Here is a 10,884-nt window from a genome sequence, read left to right as displayed (position 1 = left end):
CTGAAGCCTATAATGTAAACGCATTTTGCAGGCTGCAGCTGCACAGTGAGTGTCTGGCTCACTCATTGGCTGTGCTGCGGCAACTGCACATCCAATGGCGCGGGCGCCTCTGACGTGTGCGCCAATGAGCTAGCATCACGCCATTATACATCAGAGCCCGCCAAGGGGGCGCGGCCTTAGCCTATATTATTCTTTTACTGTCTATGATATTAGTCCCCGAAAAATGCCATTTTAGCAGGTTTAACGACTGAAGCGACAACTTGCCAGGTTACTATAGTGCGGCCGTTACTATAGTTACTATAATACTCGTTCCCTAGTCTTAGGGAACTGAGGTTACGATAGTAACCGAGTAGTTCCCTTTCGAACGGCCACTTCGTATTGCGTTGCTATACGCAGTGGGGACGCCATGCAAAACGCCGCACTATAAGTAACTGGTTGCCTACTGCAGCTCAGGAGAAGCCTCAATTCAGGATTTACACACAGTTCTACAGTATAAATTACTACACCTGCTGTTAATATTTACATAGGTAAGGTAGAAAAATTGCCCATAGGTTGTTTTAAAAAGTTAATTTGATTAGACCAAAATAAACAAGCTTTATGCATTTTGTTTGTGATTTGTGTCATGTATGACTATTGTGCATCTGACATAATAATATTATGGTAAAGATGTCCTAATTATAAAATATAAAAATTGCAAATTTTTTCACAAATTTCTGGAAATTACCACCACAAAATCAGTGATTTTGATCGCAAAAATCACACAAAAAAATCATGAAATCCTGGAGGGACTGATAAAAGAAGCACTTCAGAAATAGTTGAAATTACATTTATTAGGACTACTGGATATATAAAAAAATATAATATAATAGCCTATAATAGCCTAGCCTACATATTTTAAAATTGTATCATATATTGCTGCCATGATAACCATTTCAAATTTTTACGTGCTTTCATCTCTTTCCCATTTTTGTTCGCTGAGGTGGAGCTGCGATGAAATATTGTTCTTGTAAATACCAGCATTTCGGTAATAAAAGTGTACATCTTACGTACGGTGCTCGGCAGTGATCAAAAAGGATTTAAACAGTGAATTTTTAATCTCTTCTTGTAAACTCAGAGATGTGGATTCAGACGGCAATTAAATTACCACACAACCTGTTTGTCAAAAAACAGTAGGTACTAATTTGGCCAGGGATTTTTACGCGGGTTGGGTGAGAAAAAACACTGATATTATTGATTCGGACGGCACTAAAAGCACAGACTTACCCCTGTAAATGTTTAAAATAGCCTACCGGACGAGCCCATGAGAACCAATATTAGCGTCCGAATAGGACTTAACTGACAGTAGCCTATGCTTTCACTGGCCTTTAAAAGCGCTCTTTTATTAAATTAATAATATAATATATATATAATAATATAATTAAAATTCTAACAACAATCAGTGTAATGACAATTTTATTATTTGCATGAAAACACTTGAATTAGCCTAATTGAACACTGTCTGTGTGTATTAAAACTTCAGAATTATTTTCATATAGACCTGCAACAGTGATAAGGTGAAGCTAAGAGTGGTCCAGACCAACCTTACGAACGTATGACTTACAGAAGGTATACTTAACTAAGAACGTTTCGGGAAACGCGTATTAACGATAAGGTACAGCTTAAGGTGTAACTTAAGAACGACGTAGCGTTAAGAAGGTTTCGGGAAACCCAGCCCAGGTCTTTTCCGCATCCGCACCGAGACACCTGTTCAAATCAGAACTGCTCCCACAATATCTATTTTTAAATCAAAGTTAAAATCATTTTTATTTGATCTGGCTTATAATTCATGAGTTAAATTGGTCTTTTATATGCTTTGTTTACTTGTGTCTTTGTATTTTATTTACTGGTAATTCATTTTGTACAGCACATTGGTCAATGGCAGTTGTTTTTAATTGTGCTTTAAAAATAAATTTAAATTAAAATTGAAATTGAATGTGTCTAGAGCAGGGGTGCCCAAACTGTCCTGCAGAGTTTAGCTCCAACCATAATTAAACACACCTGAACCAGCTAATCAAGAGCTGTGTCTGGAATCTGCCCATACCCTAAAACAGGGCACTATTTGAGCGAACAGCTATTTGTTGTGTTGTCCGTAACCATAGTGGATGTTATTGAGGGCACTCATTCAATCCCACAATGCACTGCAGTGACGGTGTACAACCGATGTACTCTCATCGGCTTGAGAATACCCATAATGCACTGTGATGGTCGCGCTGAATAAATTCCTGCATCTATCCAGAAGATGGCGCCCGCATCCATCCATCCATCCATCCATTCATTTTCCAAACCGCTGGTCCAATGTGGCTACAGCGTAATATCATACAGGTGTAAATTGCTTTTTAATTAATTATTAAATTGTTTAAATAAGGTTTATACATAGTTCAAGATTTAAAAAACGTAATTTTACTACTGGAGCTGCCAGTTTCAAATCAGCCCTTCCAGTGCACTCAGTGTCTGAAATCACCCACTTGTTTTCATTCACTCCTTCAAGTGAACTATATTAGTGGACTAATGTAGGGAATAGTGAATGAGGGTATAGGGGGTGATTTTGAACACAGCAAATGTCTTCAGACTCATTAGAAACTTCCAGGCAAGTGTGTTGGAGCTAAACTGTGCGGGATGTTGGCCCTCCAGGAGCAGGATTGGACGCCCCTGTTCCCGAACATTATTAACTGTGTAGAAATGAATCCTCTGGATGAAAATCTGTTTCTTTGTGACAACTTTTAATTCATTGTAATGTGCAGATCAGTGTCTGCTGTTGAATTAAAGTGTGTTTATGGGGCATTTAATCACACTAACAGAATGACGAGGCCTAATTATTTTAGCAGTTATTTAAGACTTGCTGAAAAACATGATGGCATGAAATGAGTCTGTCAATTGCTGAAATTATCCAGACATGGATATGAAATAATACACTACAGGTACAGTTATGTGTTCTACTGTCTGTATGAACACACAATGTGAGTCAAACCTGTATTTACTTACCAGTGAAAGTGACCAAAGTAATATCTCAGTTTACAATAAAGCAGTGTAAAGCAATTAAAAATTGAAGTTTATTGTGTTTCTCTCTGTTTGTCTCAGGGAGTGTGTGAGTTTGTGACTGGCCTGCTTCATTTCTTCTTGCCTGTTTTCTGCTGGAGGGGGTCCAGTAATAAACACCAAAAACAGTAATACTGTGAAATATTATTCCAATTCAAAAATCACTGTTTTCTATTTGAATATTCACATGTATTTCAGTCAAATCTCCATTTTATTGGCTTTTACTCCAGTCTTCAGTGTCACAGGAACCTTCAGAAATAGATGCTGATTTGCTGTTCAAGAATTTGTTGCTATTAACAGTTGAAAATGCTTGTGCTGCTTAATGAAGTGTGGAATCTGACATACATTGTTTTTTCAGGATTCACAGATCAACAGAAAGTGAAGAACAGCATTTATTTCAAACCGAGAGCGTCTGGAATATGTATCTTCTTTTACAGTGCCCCTCTGATCCTCAACAGTGTTGCCAGTATTTTACTGTAAAAAAACCTGGTAAGGTCTAACAGTGTAGTAGATAGATCTAGATAGTTTTAGATAGATACTTTTCTCATCACGAGGGAAATTCAAGGTTTCCAGTAGCTTACAACAACACACATCACACATGCAACATTTAAACAGATAGGCTTAATAATACTAATCAATGTTGAAAGCTCTAAAACGTCTATATTAAACACAGTAGACATTTTAATTTACCGAGTGAAGAACCTTATGTCATCATCTGATCCAGAAAACCGCTCCAAGCAGAACTTGTTGCTGATAGATATCTCCTCTATTAGGTTTCGGAGTCTTGCTATCTCTTCATGAAGTTCTTCAGTGCGGTTAAGAGACATATCCAGTGCAGCAGGTTCACTACTGTCGCAGTAGTCATGGTCAGGAGGATAGTCCCAATTCCACAGATGGATCGTGCGTGGTTTCTGTATTGGGACGCTCAGTCCTTTCCCAAACTCCGGGCCGTGGGGCTGGCAGACTGAAATTGTTCCATTGAAAAAGCACTGGAACAGCTCCCTTCTTTAGACGTCTGCGCCCAGCTGGAGTCGGAGGCTATCACGTCTTCACTTTGAAAGTGTCGGCTGCAGACTTGTGTGTTTGTTGTAAAAAACTTGTCTTGTCGGATGTTAATCACCCACCGTTTATGTAATTCAATGTCTTTGGGAAAAGTAAAAAAACTAACTGAAGAATTGCATGTTGCAGACATTGTGCATTGCGGAACACAGCAGTGGTGGCTAGAAGAGCTGTCTTCCCGCCTTTGAAAGGACAATTTCGTACGTTTACATGTCATCGCGTTATCAGTCAAGACGAAGTACAAGTAAAAACATTAACATAAACAACACAACAACGACGAAAATGAACAGTTTTGGGTGTTTTGACGACAAGCATTCAATGGTAGCATAGGTAGCACTTCACTCTACAATAACCGGATGTTTACAACCATCCTGATATTTAACCGGAAATTAGTGATGTCCGGTTCGTGAACGAATCGTTCTTTTGAACCGGTTCTTTTTAGTGAACTGGTCGAACCAGTACACTAAATCGGACTGAATCGTTCGAAACAGTTCACGTCTTGCGTAAGCGCTCATCCACAAGTTACTAAAGTTACTCACTTTCGGACATGCCTGAGTCCTGACAGTCCCTTCGACTCGAAAGAAACCAATATCCCGGAGTAGGCCTATATGTTACTCCAGTAAATCCAACAGTTCACTGAACTGAGACATGTTGTGCTGAGAGAAGTGATGAACACGAGCAGTTGATACTGAGCATGCGCGCACTACTGAACGTACAGGTACAGCCATGGGTACAGCGGATCTCAGATCACCAGTACAGAACCGAGAACTGTTTATTTCGGACGTGTTCGACATACTGAGAACCGATGAGCTGAGCATGCATGCAATTTTTTAAGAGGGACGAAATGCATGTTAGGGCTTCGGGCTTGTAACCGAAGGGCCCAGTAGGAAAAATGTGGGCTTGGGAAGTGGTAGAGCACTGCTCTCCCATGCCCTCATCCATGGCTGAAGTGGTCTATCTAAAAAAATACATTGAAAATGTGTTGTTTGTTTGTGAAAATGTTAACTTTTTAAATTTCAAAATATATTTCAAATGAAACAATTTGCAAAAGTTAAAACATATATGAACATATATGTAAACATATATGAAAATATATTTAACTAAAATATATTTATTGGGCCAATTTCAAATATTTGCATATAGTCCAAAAATATATTTTGAAAATATATTTCAAATATATTTCTTTTGTGTATGGGGCTATAGTAAGGTTTCAGCAGTTATCAGCTCAGCACACACAGGCCTATGTCAAGAACTGGTTGTTGCAGCAGTTCTCGAATCACCACTACAGAACCGAGAACTGTTTCTTTCGGACACGTTCGATATGGAGAACCGATGAGCAGGAGAGACTGCGCATGCTTGAAAGCACCGTCTCTGAACCGAACTTTCTTTTGGTCAACTGATGCTGTGCTGATACCATAGACTGTAAAAAATAGGCTGATACATGAGCCAGATAGCAAGCACAGTCGGGCCGATTCCGGCTGAAACGCGTCACTGTTGGCTCACTGTCGGCACCGGTGAACAGATAATGGGCCAGATCCGTGCCGACTGTGCATAACACATCTGGCTGACTGACGGCTTTTTCTGTATGGGACAGTATCGACTGAAAGCCAGTAGGCCAGTTGTGCTGGCTGACAGACGACTTGTTAATATAAAATGTATAACTATAATTAGTCTACATGCAGCATCAGCGCATTTCCAAACAGCCGATTTGTAATGCATTCCTTACCCAATACAGATCCTTGCACAGACTGAATGAATGAATGAATGAATGAATAATGAATAAATAAATAAATAAATGGGCTACATGCATTAATGAAGTAAAAAAAAGTACAAACCTTACAAATAAACTGAGAGGCACATTTATGCGGTTGACAGACATAACACAGTATGTGGCCCGCCATTGGAACTGACGCAGCCAGTTGTCATGCAGTTTTGGCGGCAATTCTAAAATATTATGCGGCAGACGGACATACAGTACATGGCCCGATTCTGCTAAAGCGACTATCGGCCCACTAAAGGTATTAGTAAGCATATTTTAATGGCTATGAAGCAAGCTAGTCACACGCAGGAACATTTAGCAATTATTTGACGTCAAAACAAACAATTCAGGCAAGGAAGACACTGCTTAGCAAGTATTATCCACCTAAGTCTGTCACGATAATTTAATAACCATCTGATCGCGATTTTTTGATTATTGCACTCTTTTAGGCCTAAGTTACAAGGCTTAGGGGGAGTAAAAAAAAATAGACAACACCTCGTTAAAGTTTTCGTGCACTAGTAATCTAAGCATATAGCTTAATTTTATGGGACAGAATAATATTTACATCGTTAAATTAAAGTCGATAGAAACTCATGTTCCATCGAGCTCTTCTTCATCATTGTTCGTTCAGCATTCAAAAAAGCCCATCACGTCGTTACGACATTCAGCAGCACAAAATTTGATATATTCCCATTATAATGCTCGATCGGTCGATAAGGGAATATGAATTTGCATAAAATGATTAGTTTATTGCTGTTTCTAAATTATGTCACACTCAATCACTACCGGTTGTCTGTGTTATACTAATTGGGCATCATGTGGATATCTGGAATTTATAACTGTTTAGAAATAAATGATCAATAAACTGTTGGACAGATTTACACTAGGATTTGTTAGCTCAACATCTCTTGTGCCGTGAACTTTTAAACGCGCACTTGCGCAGCGCTGCGCACAGTGACTCCATGTTGCTTTAAGCACATCATTCTGCACCCGGGCTGTGCATAAACTGTGTGCCGTTCTGTTTTGAAGCATTTCATATTATCATAGTTTTGCGCACTGAAAGATTATTCAAAGATTATCTTGTTCTTGTTGTATCTATCATATACCGTTGCCCAATTAAAAATCTGCACAATACTTTTAAAATAAACATCTTTTAATTGTATACTCTGTGTGTGTGTGTGTGTGTGTGTGTGTGTGAATCTTTACATTCATATACAATAATATAAATTGTTTTTCATGAATGTATTTTATAAGAATACAAATAGTAATTTTTATTAACATCTTAGATTTGAGAAAATTACTGTGCACTTAAGACTTTTCAAGAATTACTTTTGCTGCTCTATACTCACCTAGTTTAATAAATTAATTTGCCATAGCTTATAATAATATGTTTTTATTCATTTGCTGTTTTTCTCTATAATAAAGTAGTGTCTATTTAGTGGATTCTGGACCGTGTAACAAATAAAAGAGTGACCATTAGTCCCACAAACACAGATGTAGATATTCTATAGTGATTTGATTTCTATAGTGATTTTTTTTTTACACACACACACACACACACACACACACGTGAATGATACATTTATTGCCTTTTCTGTGATTGGGCAGTATTTTGTGATTGTTTCAGTTAGTATGAATTAATATGAGAGACAGAAAGAGAGCGATTTTTATACTAGTGCAACATTTTTAATGTTGATTTCTCATTTATCTGTTTCCCTAGGTTGGAGAAAGAAAACGGTTTCCCTAGGTTGGAGAAAGAAAAACTTAGGTAAAAACATGGATAGACGCAGTCTTAGAAAACGAGCAGTGAAACGTGTGAGTTCTATGTTTGATTCATTTCAAGATGAGTTACAGGCCTGTGGAGCTGCAGAGAACGCTACAGTGAGTATCTGTAATTCAGCTGAATACCAAGATCAGGGTGACCAGGGAGAAATTTCTGACATTGAAGATGATTCTCAGCGTGATGATGACATAGAAAATGTCAGTATATCACTAACTGAGCCTTTGTGTGACTGGGCAGTTCATTTCAGGATATCTTTAGTAGCTTTGACTGCACTTCTGGCCATCTTGAGAGTTCATCATCCTTTTCTACCAAAGGATGCTAGAACTCTTCTCAATACCACTACTTCTTACAACATCCAAACTGTAGCTGTTGGCACTTACCACTACTTTGGCATTTTGAAAGCTTTTTCAAAAAGCATGGAACAGGTCTGGTCTCACATTCCAAGCAGACATGAATTCAAATTGCAGCTGCATGTAGATGGTTTGCCTTTGTTTAAGAGTTCTTTGGTTCAGTTCTGGCCAATTCTTGGCTTGCTACAGGGTGTTGTGAAGAAGCCAGTTGTCATTGCTCTATTTTGTGGTACCTCAAAGCCAAGTTGTCTGGGTGAGTATTTAAAAGTTCTTGTCAGTGAGTTACAAGTGCTAAGCAAAGGATTCCTTATAAAGGGGAAACAGTGCTACTTGAAGGTCACCTCGGTCATCTGCGATGCTCCAGCAAGAGCTTTCACCAAAGGAACAAAACTTCACAATGGTTACTCAGGTTGTGACAAGTGTGTCCAAACAGGCATTTATCTTAAACATAGGATGACATTTCCAGAAGTCAACAGCCCACAGCGAACTGATCTTTCTTTTGAAATGATGTCAAATGAGGACCATCATGTCACAAAGTCACCATTAATTGATGTAGGTATAGGCATGGTGTCATGCTTTCCTCATGAGTACATGCATCTTGTAGTCTTGGAGTGGTACGCCGACTGTTGGATTTGTGGATTGCATCAGGGCCCTTTCTCTGCCGCTTGTCTTCTCATCAGATGGACCTTATCTCTAGTGAACTTGTAGGCCTGAGACGTTTCATTCCCATGGATTTTGCTCGTAAACCCAGGGGGCTTTCAGAAAGGCTCAGGTGGAAAGCCACAGAGTTGCGACAGTTCTTGTTGTACACAGGGCCAGTGGTTCTCCAAAATGTGTTGTTGGCTTCAGTCTACAACAACTTTATGTTGTTATCTGTTGCCATCTTCATCCTTGCAAGTCCTTCATTGTCTGCAGATCTTCACGACTTTGCACACACATTGCTTGTGTCATTTGTGACACATTTTGGTGAATTGTATGGTCCTGAATTTGTTACTTACAATGTTCATGGGCTTACCCATCTTTCTGGGGATGTTCAAATACACGGGAATCTGGACCTAATATCTGGATTTCCATTCAAGGATTATTTAGGTAAGTTGAAAAAGATGATAAGAACCCCGCACCATCCACTGGCCCAGGTTATTCGGCGAATCTCTGAAATGGATCCTTTTACAGGAAATGATGAATCGTCACATGGAAAGAGAAAGTTGCAAAAGGAGCATAACCGTGGCCCAGTTCCACCCTCCATGATGGGTCTACCCGTACTTCAATTCCAGGAGCTTGTCATAGGTGGTACCAAAATTAATGTATCAAGCGAGGCAGACAGATGTGTAAAGATTGGTTGCTCCATTGCTTTGATTGGCAATGTCCTCCAGTCTCAGGACAAGATATATATTGTCTTCAGGGAATATGAATTAATGGAACCGTTTTTTGAGTATCCTCTGAATTCTTGTGAGCTGGGTATCTACCTGGTTGGCAAAATCTCATCAAGCCTGAAAAGCATTCAGTTGTTTGATCATGTTGAGAAATATGTGTGGTTACCAAAACAAGATAAATTTGTTGCAGTGCCACTACTGCACTTGTGTCAATGATTTAATTTAGCCCTTTTTTCTTGGTCAGCTTTGAAGTGAAAGGAGAAACTGAAAAAAAGCTGCTAGTTCCAGTGTTCCTGTCATCATCATTATTATTATTATATTCAGTTTTTTTTTATCAGTTTCCTTTGTTCTTATTTTCTCTGTCTGGACCTAGAATCTCGGTTTGTTTGATTAGTCATTTCATTCACCTGTTATCATATAATTAGCTAAGTTCTCTGGTGTATAAATACTTTGTGTTTGGCTCAGTTCAATGTTGGTCATCTTCAGTATTAAGTTGGTTGTGTTTATTTCTCCTGTGTATTCCCAGAGCCAATGCAAACTGCTCAGTCCATCTCAGAGCTGGGTGCGGACCTCTGCCTAATTAGATCTGTGGTCTCCAGATCCACTCCCCTGGCGAGCCCCCACCCTTGAGTCTTCGCCCTTCATGCCGGTTCTGTCCGGCCATCTGGGTGATCCGGTTCCATCCGGAAATCTTCATCCTTCTATGTCCCTGCTTGATTTCCTGGTCCCATCTCCTTTTTTTGTCCATTTTGTCAAGTTCCTTGTATCCATCTGTCCCACTGGTGCCGTCCTGCTCCTCTGCTCTGCCCCAGCCACTTGCTCCATGCAGCTATCCGGCGCTGCTTCGGGCTTTCCATCCACCCACTCGACTAGAGGTTGAGTCCCCGGCTTCACATCAGGCCTCTAGGCCCTTGTCTCCACCTCGGCCTGTCAGCCTGGCAGCTCTGCGCTCCCTCGACTCCACCATGGTTCGTCAACCCTGGGACTCATCCCGGCTCCCTCTTCCCTCCGGATCAGCTGTCATCGCTCTGCCTCCAGCTGCGCCTCGACCCTCCACGCCTTCGGCTCCACCGGGCTTCTTCCCTCTAGCTTCTTTGTTGTCCTCACTCCCTCCGCCTCGGGCTCGCGAACCAGCAGCTCCACAGTGGGCTTCCAGGCCCTGGATATTGCCAAATTTCTATTCTAAAGAGATTTCTAAATAACAATGCACTTGCCTCAAGACTCAAGTGCAGAAAGAATGATTTATTAACAAAAGAACAAAGTAAAACAAACACCCACAAGGGGGAAAACCATATATAAACAACACAACAACTACAAAATGAACATACCACTGGGTCACAGGAGAACAGGAGACGTAAACAATACAACGATCCGACAAAGACTGCAAACACAAAGGATCTTATAAAAGGGACAAATCAGGCAGATAATGAGGGAACAATGGGTGGGACAAATTAAACCAATAATGAGATAACAAGGAGGGTGGGG

Source organism: Abramis brama (genome assembly GCF_963993115.1).
Source record: "Abramis brama genome assembly, chromosome: 2".
Lineage (NCBI taxonomy): Eukaryota > Metazoa > Chordata > Actinopteri > Cypriniformes > Leuciscidae > Abramis > Abramis brama.
This window is presented reverse-complemented; position numbering follows the sequence as displayed.